At 47.2% G+C, this 13,796-nt stretch overlaps 1 non-coding gene and 1 pseudogene across 1 annotated transcript; both read right to left on the bottom strand.

Moving 5' to 3' along the window:
• Positions 1-11,916: 11,916 nt before the first annotated feature.
• On the bottom strand, positions 11,917-12,080 carry LOC123171638 (uncharacterized; annotated as a pseudogene).
• A 1,318-nt stretch (positions 12,081-13,398) lies between these two features.
• LOC123171623 (U2 spliceosomal RNA) lies at positions 13,399-13,593 on the bottom strand. The gene has a single exon (XR_006485326.1). It is a non-coding gene; the product is annotated as a U2 spliceosomal RNA (small nuclear RNA).
• Between the last annotated feature and the right edge of the window lie 203 nt (positions 13,594-13,796).

Here is a 13,796-nt window from a genome sequence, read left to right as displayed (position 1 = left end):
AGGGCCCGGCACCGTTGGGACCCAGTGAAGAAGGTTTTCGAGACGAACGCGGTCACGACGGAGTTCATGAGACTGCTGGTAATTTTAGTTTCTGATCAATTCGACTGCACGTTAGTCATATTTGTAAACGATCCTTGTGCCTTTTGCAGAGAGAGCAGCATAGGATTGCGGCCGAAAGCGACTCGCCGTCTGAGGTGTTGGCGAGGCCCAAGTGGGACACTCCATTCAACCGGGCGTTGAACATATTGAAAGGACTCCCGGTGGAGACTCAACCGTCGTATGGACGCGTGCACAGTGTCGGAGACGGCGCCACATGGAAGAAGTACTACCGTGAGACCACGGAGGAGAGAAAGGAAAGACGGAGGTTAATTGAAGAAAACATCGACAAGAAGGTTGAGATTGCGGTTCAGAAGAAATCATCTGAGACAGTCGCAACAGCGGTAGATGCCGCAAAACAGGTGCTTGTAGATATGTCTACTACCTTGGTTCTGGCCGTTTTCAATTGGAGCAGGCAAAATCCAGAAAAAATGCAGCAGACTTTCCCCTTGCTGACTTCTTCGGGAGCAGCTCGACTAGCGTTGCACCCGCACCTGCAGCTGCACCTGCTCCCGCACCGGCTCCTGCACCTGCTCCCGCACCGGACGTGCTCGGCGGTGCTTCGTCTTTGGCTGAGCTCGACGCCCTCACGGTATCTGTCACACCGGCCCCCTTCAATAAATGTATAATCTCCCGTTTTCGTTGCCTTTCAGATGTCTCACGTCGCAGACTTTTCTTTGCAGGCCGACGAAACCCCGTGCACCAAATTGTACACCATCAGCGACCAGAAGGTGGACGTGAGGAAGGCAACGATAATGGAGCCGAAGGAACCATTGTTCCACAGCCGGCCGATCCCCCCGGACGCCTTCAAGGTTTCTATGGCCAGTGTCAAACTGGGCCACGAGAATTTGGCTCCTCTGGTACTAGTGAGGGATGACGACGAGACCCCGTGGCGGCTTGGTGATTATTGCAATGGGTGGGTCCTGTTGTGGCCAAAGAGTCTGCTTCGTCTGGAGGCGGCCGGGAGCACACCCACGAGCACGCAGTTAGGTATGAACATCAACACCTCACCTACCCAATTAGCGTCGGCTGTCGTGCTGGGTGATAGCGGAGGGGGTGAGGAAGAGGCTCCATTAGTCGCTGGTGACGTCACCATAGATGAGGATGAGGATCACGATGACACTCAACAGTATGTCAATACTGGCGCCTACTTAGGGTTTGAGCGTCATGAGTCGGTGCCTGAATTGCCGCCTCCGGAGTCTGAACGTATTATGGACAACCTTCCGGTAGTAAAGAAGTCTAGGAAGAGACCGAGGAAAGGCAAAAAAGCTGCTTCTATGATCCAGCCGCCTCAGCAGCCTCGGGTTCAAGACCGTATAGATATCCCCGGTGCGGCAAAATGGCATATCCCCGGTGAACCAATCCTACCTGAAGCAGCGCTAGGGGCTAGATTCGGCGATCTAAGGAGACTTCATGACGATGTGCTGCGGATAGAGAAAGGCCTCATCGCCTCGAAAAATTCAGGATACCCACTCTACGTGGTTAACGTGCCGCGGCAATTGTCATACGTCGACACATTCCCCGCGGAGAAGTTCTTCCTTCGATTCAATTACATCTTCGACATGTTTCACGTGAAGAAGCTGGATTTTACGTTTGTCTGCCTTTATGCCTTGCACATGAACTACCTCATCGGGGTTGAGCAAATACCTCATATCTGTGTCGCTGACCCATACTTCATGCACGAGGGCTTATTGGGAGTCTGCGCAGAGCACTATGGATACGCGAGGGAATACATCGTCAATTTCATGCTCGCCAATAAGGACAAGGAGGCGATTCTCGTGCCTTATCATCCCCTGTAAGTCATCCGCGCGGATATCCTTCCTTCGATTTCAATCATTCATTTGCACGGTGGAGGCTAATTAATTTGAGGTGTACTTATTTTGCGCAGTGGTGGGTGCGCCGTCCTCATCATCCTCTACCCCCGATACTCCCACGCTCTTTACTTGGACTCGTCGAAGAACATTAACAAAAAGGATTGCACCCACATCAAGTCTGTTCTCGATAGTGCTATGTTTTACTACGGCGCACGGGGTGGAGAGGTCAAGGACAAGAAGAAAAGGGACGGCAGGCCCGCCTTCGGCCATAAGACCGACTTCTGCTGCATCCAGCAACCGAGTGATTCTCTTAATGATGGATTCTATGTCCTACACCACATGCTGGAGTACAGACGGGATCACCAGAACCTTCGCATGTCACCTAGATCCGGCGATGCCCATATTCTGCAATGGGCAAAGAACTTAGGAGATATCGAGGATCATCGACTTCGAGCTGAGTTCTATCACATCCAGCGCGAACTTGCCCAAATCATCATGAAGGAGGTCGTCGAAAAAACAGGGATGTTCTACGAAGAAGGACAAATGTCGCGGGAAGACGTCCGAACACGCGTAGCCGCTCAGCGTCTCGACCTGAAGCCTTTCACTAAGCTCGGGACTATCTCCCTGACTTGGATGGATGGCACGATATGGTGGAGTGATTGTCGATATATGACAATGTGTCCGTTTAGTCCATACTTTTGTATGACGAAACTTTGAGTTATGCACGACGAAACTTTATTTGTGATGTAATTAAACCGTCCTCCTCGACTAGTGAAGATCACTCTAGTTAGGGCATTTTGGGTACGATGAACTTCGTTATTTATGCTTATGATATGTTGCTTCTATTTTTGCCAAGTCTGTCTCTTTCTGTTGCTCAACTATATATGTTGCATATCATCGACTCATGTGACGACGTAGGTGCATAGATCATCGATGGCAAAGAAGTGCTACGCCAGGAGTATATATATGACGAGTGGCCGGAGTGTCAGGCCCAGGTGTACCGGTTTCCGGTTTCCGAGCGATAGGTAGTAGTTAGTTTAGGTTCACGCTAATGTGAGGGAGGGATACGAACTCATGTACTGCATAGTTCCGCTCTCACTCATAGTGATAGCTCTTCTCACGTATATCATTGTTTAGATGGATGACGATGTAGTTGCAAGTAATCGAGACTTGTATCGCTATTTTTGAGATGATGACAAGAGACCACTTTGTGTTGGATGATGATTATGATGATGACATGATTTGATGAGACTATTTGTATGTATATGCTATGTTTAGATTTGTATGTGTATGATATGCTAAAGAATATTGTATAAAGCCTGTTCAAATACAAAACAAATATGCAGAAAAAAACAGAAACTAATAAAACTAGCAGTAGCAAGGGGATTAAAGTTAGCAGTAGCGCTCCCTTGCCAGTAGCGCTTCCTCTAAAAAGCGCTGTAGATATTAGCAGCAGCGTGTTGTGATAAAGCTCGCTACTGCTAGCCATGTATAGCAGTAGCATTGGATGACACGCCCTACTGCTACATTATAGCTGTAGCGCCTTATCAGTAGCGCGGCATCCCGCGCTACTGATAGGCAAAATACCCACGCTACTGCTAGGGTTTTCCCTAGTAGTGTTTGCGGGTGGCTCGTTCCTTCTCCGCTTTCTTCTGGGCCTCGGTCAGCGCGTTCTTGAGGGACTCCACCTCGGCCGCAGCTCCTATGAAATACCATGATAACATGATCAACACAAACAATTCATATCATTTTAGATCTGAATTGGCCATTGCATACCTTGCTTGTCCTCTAGTTGTTTTTGACATGGCTGAGCTCTTCATCGGCCTGCTCCAGCCTCTGCTTTAGTTTGGAGACTTCGGCAGAACGGGAGGTCGCAGCCAACATCGACGCCTGCTTATTCACATAGACACATATGATTAGTCTCCTGCGCAAACTATTCGATCCTCTGTCCAGCCTTTCTTTTCGAACGCCGGACAGAGTCTCAGTGGCTACTGTATATACTACGGCATTCTTTTTGCATAATTCCGTCACATACCGCAAAGCCTGTTAGAAGGCTGACATAGGCTTCGGTCAGTCTGCTCTTAGTGGACTGAACCCTCTCAACCACCGTACCCATAAGGATACGGTGTTCTTCCAAAATGGAAGCACCTTGAAGCGCTTCCAGTAAAGTATCCGGTGCCTCTGGGTGGACAGAGGTCACCGACGGAATAGGTGCACCTCCTTCTTTCGAAGGAGGTTGCTTACCTGATTCCGGAATAGTATTTGGCTGGGGGCCGAATTGGGCATGGCCCCCATCGCTAGTTTCCAGGGGGGTCTGTTCCCCCATGTGTCCGGCGGCCGAGGTATCACCCTCTGGCGCCACCTGGACGGCCTCCTGTACCTCTCCCTGGCCTGGGAGGGTCCTTCGGGGCAACACTTCAGCGTCGTCCGTAGTCTTGGGGGAGGAGGCCAGCGGAGGCGACTCGCTGTCCATCACATTTGGATCTAGCGAATTCCCCGAAGATGAGGATCGCTGGGGGTGGGCGTGAGCCGGACTGCAGCGCATGATTCAACATGTTAAAAATCACGAAGTAAAGGAGCTGGATATATATGTGCATAAGTGCCTTTGAGTACTTACGATTCGGCCAGGGGCTTCTCCCTGGGACGCCACTCAGAGCTACTATCGGTGTTCAATGCGGAATTATCCGCAAGGGAGACCTTCCCTTTCTTGGACGCCTCCGCCTCTGCCTCCAGATCCGTGGAGGCCGCCCTTTTCTTTCTTCCCCCCTCGGGGGGAGAATTACTTTCTTCCTCCTCCTCGTCGTTCTCGGCGGGGGAGGAGTGGGTTTCGGCGTCTTCTGACATCGCGTCCGAAGTGCCTTTACGGCGGAGGCCGCTTCTGGCCTCCTGGCCCTTCTTCTTGGCCTTCTTCTCCGGCGCCTTGTAAGGCGCCGGAACCAGCATCTTCGTCAGAAGTGGGATAGCTGGGTTTTCAGGCAGCGGAGCTGGACACTGGATCCGCTCCGCCTTCTTTATCCAGCCCTGAAAAGACAAATGGAGAATTTTGGACATCTGCCTTGAATGCACAGGTAGAGGATACGCCTCGAAATATGGAGAACTCACCGGACTGGCTGGATGAGTCAGGTCATGACCGCGGTCCTCGGTCGTCTTCGGCCATGTCTGATTGGCCTTGAAAAGCACCTTCCAGATACCTTCGTGCGTGGCACCGAAGAATTGTTGCAAGGTCTGGTGCTTGGCCGGATCGAATTCCCACAAATGGTAAGTCCGGCGTTGGCAAGGAAGGATCCGGTGAACAAGCATCACCTGGATCACATTGACGAGCTTGCTGTTCTTGTCCACCATGCTCTTAATGCGCGTCTGCAGCACTGACACCTCGTCCGACGACGCCCAGTCCAGGCCCTTGTTTAGCCAGGAGGTAAGCCACATCGGGGGCCCGGACTTGAATTCGGGAGCCGCGGCCCAGGTGGTGTCGTGGGGCTCTGTGACATAGAACCACTGCTGTTTCCACCCTTTGACGGTCTCCACAAAGGTGCCTGTGGGCCATGTGACGTTGGACAGTTTGCTCACCATGGCGCCTCCGCACTCTGCATGTTGACCATCCATCACTTTCGGCTTCACATTGAAGATCTTTAGCCATAATCCGAAGTGGGGTGGGATGCGGAGGAAGGCCTCGCACACGGCAATGAATGCTGAAATGTTGAGGAAGGAATTTGGGGCTAGATCGTGGAAATCTAGCCCGTAGTAGAACATGAGTCCGCGGACGAATGGGTGGAGAGGAAATACTAACCCGCGGATGAAGTGGGGGATGAATACCACCCTCTCGTTGGGCTCCGGGGTGGGGACGATCTGCCCCTTGGCCAGAAGCCGGTGGGCGATTTCCTGGGCCAAGTACCCCGCGTCCCGGAGCTCCGTGATGTTCTCCTCCGTGACAGAGGAAGCCATCCACTTGCCCTGTGCTCCAGATCTGGACATGGTCGGAGTGCTTTTTGGGGGCGAAAAGGATGGAAGCTTGGGTGCTGGAGCTCGAGAGCGGATGGGCAGAGAGGAAGAAGGCGTGGGTGAAAGAGTGGATCCTTATCCTCTTATAAAGGCAACGAATATCAAGCGCCTCCCTACTCGCCTTAAAACTCGCCAATTCCCCAAGGGTCGTGTGGACGAAGCGGTTGGATTACCCACACCCGTATTGATGAGAATCCCGTGATAAGGGGACACGATCTCTGCTTCGACAAGACGTGCCAATGAAAACCACATCTCGAAACATGGAGCGGGAGGCTAAAAACGGTTCGAAATAATGACCGGGCAGGGATGTAGCGTCTCACTGCAAAAGTTGTCAGTAGATGGGACTTGTTAAAAATTATACTCGTTGCGGCTGTGTGTGGTGCCTGTTTTGCAGAGCCGGACACGTTTTCTGTGTTCGAGGACTACTTTGAAGTATTCAGAGGAGGAACCCGCCTTGCAATGCCGAAGACAATCTGCGCGCCGGACACATCGTCACTGAAGCCTGGTTCAGGGGCTACTGAGGGAGTTCTGGATTAAGGGGTCCTCGGGCGTCTGGGCTATGTGACGTGGGCTGGACTAATGGGCCATGAAGATACAAGATAGAAGACTTCCTCCCGTGTCCGGATGGGACTCTCCTTTACGTGGATGGCAAGCTTAGCATTCGGATATGAAGATTCCTTTCTCTGTAAACCGACTCTGTACAACCCTACACTACTAGGGAAAACCCTAGCAGTAGCGCGTGTTTAAAGCCTATCAGTAGCGCGGGGCGCGACGCTACTAGTAAGGCGCTATAGCTAAAGGTTAGCAGTAGCGTGGTTTGGACCACGCTACTGCTATGACGACTTAGTAGCAGCGCTTTTTTCTATGAGCGCTACTGGTAATTAGTAGTAGCGCTTCTCCTAGAACGCGCTACTACCATTATTCCGTATTTCTTTTTTATTTCATGTTGTATTCATACACCTTTATACAAGTTTTCATACCGCGGCAATTTAGAGAATGATTTTACATCATAATGAGTTATTACATCACTGGGAGAAAGAACCGTGGACTAGTTTCAAGTGGATGGACATCCACTTTTGAAACTAATCCGCGGTTCTTTCACCCAATGATATAATATATCATCATCATCATCATCATCATACCATTAACAACTTATCATCATAATACGTCATTGTCATATAACACCTCCTCATGATCATCGTTTTCATCAATGAGACATCACATACAAGTTGGTCATTAGACATAATCACAACTACTCATCATCATCAACTCTCATAAACATATTGTACCTCATAGGACCTACTACGTTATCTTAGGACCTACTATATTATCTTAGGTAAAATAGCATAAAACAAGATAGCCCCTGACTCTCCATTATGGAGAATGGAGATTATCCTGTCTCCAATTCTTGCCTTTCGCACAATGTTGCTTCCAAGAACCTCCTTACGACTGTCCACACATTTTTTTCCATTCTTTGATTATCATGTGTTCACCGGTTTTAGAAATCCGGTATGGACAGGTGAGATTCGTAGGACGGCCTGGCTGTATGTTCAAAACATCAAGGCGACCATTCTGATACATCAAATGAGGCACACAATCCATCGGGATTTTCTGTCGAAAAACATAGTAATAACTTCGTAGTTAGCAATGTAGTCCAGTTTTAGAAGTATGCAAAAGATGCACGTATGTCGTAATAGTAAAAAATCTTACCAGGATATCTCCATGGAAGTTATCGTGGTTCAACACTTGCACTAGTGGGCACGTATTGACCATAATTTGGAGGAGCTCGATAAAAGGCATTGTAATTCTCAAGATCAGTACAATATGCGACCAGATGACTTTTCTCCTGATAAGTTAACTCAGAGCCATCGGTGTAGTTGGTTCTTTCTACCATCTTCCGCACATTCTTTGAAGAATGAAAGTAAGCTATCAATGGAAATAAGCTGTCAACTATTTTGAAATAAACAATATAAATTACTTAATAACTATATTTGAGAAGCTCACATAGGGGAAGAATTGGAAGCGTATCAACAAGGACGCAAATGTCCAAATTGTCTTCGGCGGTGTCAGGATCACCAAGATCCATGGTGACAAGCATACCCTCATAAAAATCATACATCTCGCAAAGTGCTTCCCAATTCTTGCAACCAAAATGGGTTACGCTCTCAGAATTGTATAAATTTACTTCAAAATCCATACCATGATGGGTCCTTAGGTGAATTTTCTTTCTTTCCATACTTTTATGGTCTTCAAAACCCATCCTCTCCAAGACATAGCATCTTGCATAGCATGGGATAAGCTAGTCGAATTGCAAAAGATGAAAAGTACACGTTGAAATAGTTGAAGTCGTGCTTAATTATAAAAAAACACTTGTCATTGTTGCGTACCGTTTCAACATCGAAGGTCTCATCGAGCTTAATGCTGAAGCGCCGATCTTCGTCCAGGTCAAGGAACCTGTCGCACATACCTCGGTCGTCGTGGCACAAGTCGCACTCCCCCGGGAGACTTTCGTCGTCCGAGTACGACATTTCCTATGTTCATAATTCAAATATTAAATTTGTACAATTAAATATATGTACACAAAAACTAAATTAGAACATTATTATTCATCACGGGTTGACTATCGGTCTGTTGAGTCTTTTCTTGAAAACTCTCAACTCACGTGATGTATATATTCGACCGTCGGTGATGGTAGCTCCTCCTTTCGTTCCCGAGTGCATTACACCAAATTGTCTAGCACACGGGAACGAAAGAGAAGCTACCCCCACGACAACAGTCGGGATTCTTCGTCCTCTCATATATGGTGGAAACTCTCCCTCACTGATTCTTCTCTGACATTTGCGACCGTCGGTGATGGTCGTTACTCCTCCTTCCCCTAGTGCATTACACCAAATTGTCTAGCACCCGGAGAAGAAGGAGAAACGACCCCCACGACAATAGTCGGGATTCTTCGGCCTCGACAGACTTAAAGTCAACCCGAAATATCGTTTAATTATCTTTTTAAAAAATCCAGGCCACTCGATATTTCCTACATATTCTAGCACAAGTCATGCCAAAATTCACGGAAAATTCCGGCATGACCTTTGCTAAAACAGGACATATCGAGCGCCTGAAATTTGCCGGAACGGAAATTAATCAACACTCCGGCAAAACATAGGCCACTCGGAGGTGTAACCTGAACATGACCGGCCACTTGGGCAACCACATATCCTATTTGAGCAACACAAGATATACATGTTTGACTGGTCTCACCTCGAGGTCGGAGGGGGTCGGTGACGGGGACGACGGCGGGGATGATGGAGGGGCTCCTTGATTTCTGCAAAAACAAAAACCCTATAAGTTATCACTAATACATCCCGAATAGTATCATACATATAACATCACTAATACAACTAAAACCGTAGCGAACGATGGGTATCGACGACGAGGATGCGGGATAGGCCTCGTCGACATCGATGCGGGAATAATTGCTTAAACTAAAAAAATAACAACAAATGTGACATGTTCAACTAGTTCTATTAATTCAACTAGTTCTTACTAAATATAAACTTACTATAAATAGAAATAAACTAGTTCTTTCTAAAAATAAACTAGTTCAACTAGTTATATTAATTTTCTTACTAAAAATACATTAGTTCTATTAATTCAACTAGTTCTTACTAAAACTAAACTAGTTAAACTAGTTTATTAATTTACTTACTAATTATTTTAAACACTTGCTAAAAACAGTTAAAAAAACTACATTATACAATAGTAAAAAACTACAGTGAAAAACAGAAAAAAAAAAAAGAGATGGAGGGAGGAGCGGAAGGGAGGAGTAAGGAGAGAGGAGGAGGGGGCGGGCGGAGGAGGAGGAGGGAGGGGCAGGGGGAGGAGGGGGAGGGGGCTGCCGGAGGAGGAGGATGGAGGGGGTGGAGGGGGAGGGGCGGCCGGAGGAGGGGGAGGGAGATGGGCGGTGGGAGGAGGGCGGCCGGAGGAGGAGGGGTGGAGGGAGGAGGGGGTGGAGGGAGGAGGGAGTACCTCGGCGAGGAGCAGCGCGGCGGCGGCGGATGACGGTAGGGTTCGGCGCGGGCGAGAGCGAGTGAGAGGGAGTGAGTGTGAGAGGGTGAACCGCTCCAGCAGGATAAGGTAAGTAAGTAGTAGCGCGTTTCAGAGAAACGCACTACTGCTACGGGCCGTAGCAGTAGCGCTAGTCAGTGGTACGCGCTACTGCTAAGTGGGGCTAGCCATCTGCGCCCAGTACAAATATAGCGGCAGCGCTGTTTCGCCGAACGCGCTACTGCTAAAGTAGTAGCAGTAGCGCGGTTTATTTAAAAAAGCTACTACTAAGTAGCAGTAGCGCCCTGTTTTGTCCAGCGCTACTGCTAAGATGCTGTGTATAAGGTTTTCCCTAGTAGTGCTAGGTACCTCCGGTGTCTATATAAACCGGAGGGTTTAGTCCGTAGGGGCGATCATAATCATACAGGCTAGACATCTAGGGTTTAGCCATTACGATCTCGAGGTAGATCAACTCTTGTAAACCCCATACTCATCCAAGATAATCAAGCAGAAAGTAGGGTATTACCTCCATCAAGAGGGCCCGAACCTGGGTAAATATTGTGTCCCTGTCTCCTGTTACCTTCGATTCTCAGACGCACAGTTCGGGACCCCCTATCCGAGATCTGCCGGTTTTGACACCGACAACCACCGCCTTTTCTGAATTAATTTAGTCATAAAAACATAATAAAAGCAAGCTTTTGCCATTCGGGTGTTCAGGGATTTAACTTCAACAACTTGATGGACGTAAGAAAGCTATTGAAACGACTTGTTTGTACTTATATCCTAATCAGAAGAGTGGACTAGTAGCCACATGAACTGGGAAGGACCTAATGTGCAGCCAGCATCAACACAGCATCATCTACACATCAAAACGGAGATATAACCCAGAGAAATGTTCAGCTAATAAGCTGACGAGCAACTAGCCCGGTGTAAGCTTTGCACAATCAACAAGCACTGTGGTGCATCTTCACCCACACAAATATATTTTCTGTTAATACAAGAGTAGTAACACAACTAAGAAGAAAATGATTAAATCACATTATAGTTAGCAAGAAAGATGTTTTGCCGTGTCACTATCATACCAGCAGCTTAAGCTAGCATTTGTAAAAAAAGGCAAGCAGGTTAAGGGATTGTGGTGCATACGGAAACTTCAGAATGTCGCCACCATTTTCCTCTCTGGAGATAGTTTCGAATGCTAGCTTAAGCTGCCCTCACTTCTTGAGCATTTAACTTCTCATTTCCAAGACAACCTTTAATAGAATGTTGTAGTTTGTCTGGTCAAAGTTGTTGCTCTGTCTTCTGTGGTGACACCGGTCCTCTCGTTCAGCTTTGGGCGGCAAAACAGAGTGCCAGAACGTTTCAAAAAAAAAAAATACAGAGTGCCAGCCAACCAGCCCGCTTGTTGTTTCTCTCAATCAGAGCACAAATGTTATCAAGCACTCTGCACCGAGTAACAGTCAAACAACTGGAAAGAAACCGTAGTACAGCCCCACACCGCACATACTGAAGACTGAAGAGCGTCATAACTTTTCAACTGAACTGGCGATCAACTACTACCTCTGTAACTAAATATAAGACGATTTTAGTTCAGTTATTTTGCCTTTGCGAGTCCACACGCTACCCTGTCTACTTGAACCTAGAAGTAACAGCAGGCAAAATCTGCAAGAGCACAGGGCCCTCCGAATGTTCCTTGACTATACCGCTGACATTTGTACAACATAAGCCTCTATCTTCTTCTGTTTCAAGAAAACATGCTTGATGCATGTCATATTATTAGAATTTCAGATAAGGAGACAAAAGGGAGATGAGACAAGATTAAAGAACTGGCTGATATACTACTTGTGCAAAGCTTTGCACAAGCAACAAGCATTGTGGTGGATTTTTCACACATTTTCTTTTGATAATAAAAGATTAGGAAAACAATTATGTTTGGCAACATCGGGTGTAAGCTTTGCACAAACAACAATCATTTTGGTGGATCTTGCTGGGCAATAGTGCAACGCCCAGGCGACACGTGAAGGCCCCACTAGCAAGCTAGTGTGGTGGACCCTCCCTCATAAAAAATAAATTTAATATCGTTGTGGACACAACAGATACTATACTTGATCTTAGCCAAAAGGCCGAGAAAGGTATGCTTTGAAACTATGATGTGGGTCTCCTTTAGTTATCTCAACCGTTCTGTTGTGTTGCGCGGGCGAGGTGGTACTAAACCAACAATCGGTCATGTGCGTCCTGACTAGTTTCTCCCGTTTGGGCTTGTTGGCCGGTTTGCCCAGCTAAAAAACTATAGCAAGCAGCCCAGATGCCTCGACAGCCCAATAACGTGGCCTCCTAGTTCAGAGTTTCACACTCATGACCTCACGGGAGTACTTTCTGATCTGTCGAGTAGCAAAAAATGACATATCTTAGCCTGGTTTGGTAACGTTTTCTGAATTAACTTAGTCATAAAAACGTAATAAAAAGCAAGATTTTGTCATTTGGGTGGGCAGGGATTTAACTTGAGGAACCTGATGGACCTGTGAAAGCTACTGAAACGACTTGTTTGTATTTCCTAATCAGAAGAGTGTAATAGTAGCCACATGTACAGCAATACTTCCGTTCTCTCTTTCTCAAAACTGAACCACTCTGCTACACTGGTCATTGCCATTTTGCCATCAATTGGGAAGGACCTAAGGTGCAGCCAGCATTGCATCATCCAGACATCAGAACGGAACTATAACCCAGAGAAATGTTCAGCTAATAAGTTGACGAGCAACTAGCCCGATTCCGATATGTCTCGGAGGAATCAGTCATGGACTCATGGTGCCACCGCAAGTCCTCGCAATCGAGCAGGCAACGCCGGCTTCCTATGACTCTTGCCTTTACTCTCTGAAGACTGAAGACTAGCTGCATTTTCACACCATTGATTTATCAGAGATGCGATTGTGTGCAAATAAATTGAACAAAAGCTACTACTCGAAGAAGGAACTCCAGAGCGGCCCCAAAGGAGGGCCTCCTCTTTGATACAAGCCACCAGCAGAAAAATAGGCATCTGGATTCAGGATTCCGTATTAGTCGCTTGGGAAAACTAAACAGACAGCACAACATTTTACATGCCTCCCTCTTAGCCTTTGCTCTTGTGCAGCTCATCTCCTTTATTGCAGGTGCACATGGAAAATTTCAGGTCGCCCTGTGATGCAAAATTAAGTGGAACTTCTACACGTATTCTTCACATAGCGGCGCTGTTTTGTTGAACTGAATATAGTACCCTTCACATAGGGTTATAGAAAACCGTGACTTGCAAATATTCAGAAGAATATAACTCTACTAGCACACTTGATAGATAGGTTTATTCAGAAGGAAATCAATCTCACACAATCATGGGCACTTATATTCAGATAATTCTCCAAGTGCAAAAAAGTTAATCAGCCTTATTAAATTTGGACGACTAATATATTTTATATTGTATTGGTTGAGGTGCGCCGGCCTAGACAATAGTGCAACGCCTAGGCGACACATTAGGGGCCCCTAGCAAGCTAGTGTGGTGGACCCTTCCCCATAAAAAATAAATTTAATATCATTGTGGACATGTAGTCCACATATTAGATATTAAACTGATAAAAACAGATACTACACTTGATTTTAGCCAAAAGGCCGAGAAAGGTATGCTTTAAAACGGCGCCCAGGGTCTCCTTTTATAGCTCTCTCAACCGCTCCGCTCTGTTGCACGGGCGAGGTGGTACTAAACCAACCAACTAACAGATTCATAAGAAACACCTCGTGCGTCAAAACATGTCTGCCCTGCGTCCTGGCTATTTCTCTCGATTTGGACTTGTTTTGGCCCAGCTAAAGTATAGCAGCCTAGCTGCC

The sequence above is a fragment of the Triticum aestivum genome, chromosome 7D (genome assembly GCF_018294505.1).
Source record: "Triticum aestivum cultivar Chinese Spring chromosome 7D, IWGSC CS RefSeq v2.1, whole genome shotgun sequence".
Classification (NCBI taxonomy): domain Eukaryota; kingdom Viridiplantae; phylum Streptophyta; class Magnoliopsida; order Poales; family Poaceae; genus Triticum; species Triticum aestivum.
Note: the sequence above shows the minus strand (reverse complement) of the source record. Positions and strands in the feature narration are given on the sequence as shown.